The following is a 211-nucleotide window of genomic DNA, read 5'->3' as shown; positions in this document are numbered from 1 at the left end:
AGGAAAATGACTACACAAAGACCGAACTTACAAACAACGCAGAACTCACGAACAGGAAAATGACTACACAAAAGACCGAACTTACAAACAACGCAGAACTCACGAACAGGAAAATGACTACACAAAAGACCGAACTTACATACAACGCAGAACTCACGAACAGGAAAATGACTACACAAAAGACCGAACTTACATAAAACGCAGAACTCAC

The sequence above is a fragment of the Salvelinus namaycush genome, unplaced genomic scaffold (genome assembly GCF_016432855.1).
Source record: "Salvelinus namaycush isolate Seneca unplaced genomic scaffold, SaNama_1.0 Scaffold1055, whole genome shotgun sequence".
Classification (NCBI taxonomy): Eukaryota; Metazoa; Chordata; class Actinopteri; order Salmoniformes; family Salmonidae; genus Salvelinus; species Salvelinus namaycush.
This window is presented reverse-complemented; position numbering follows the sequence as displayed.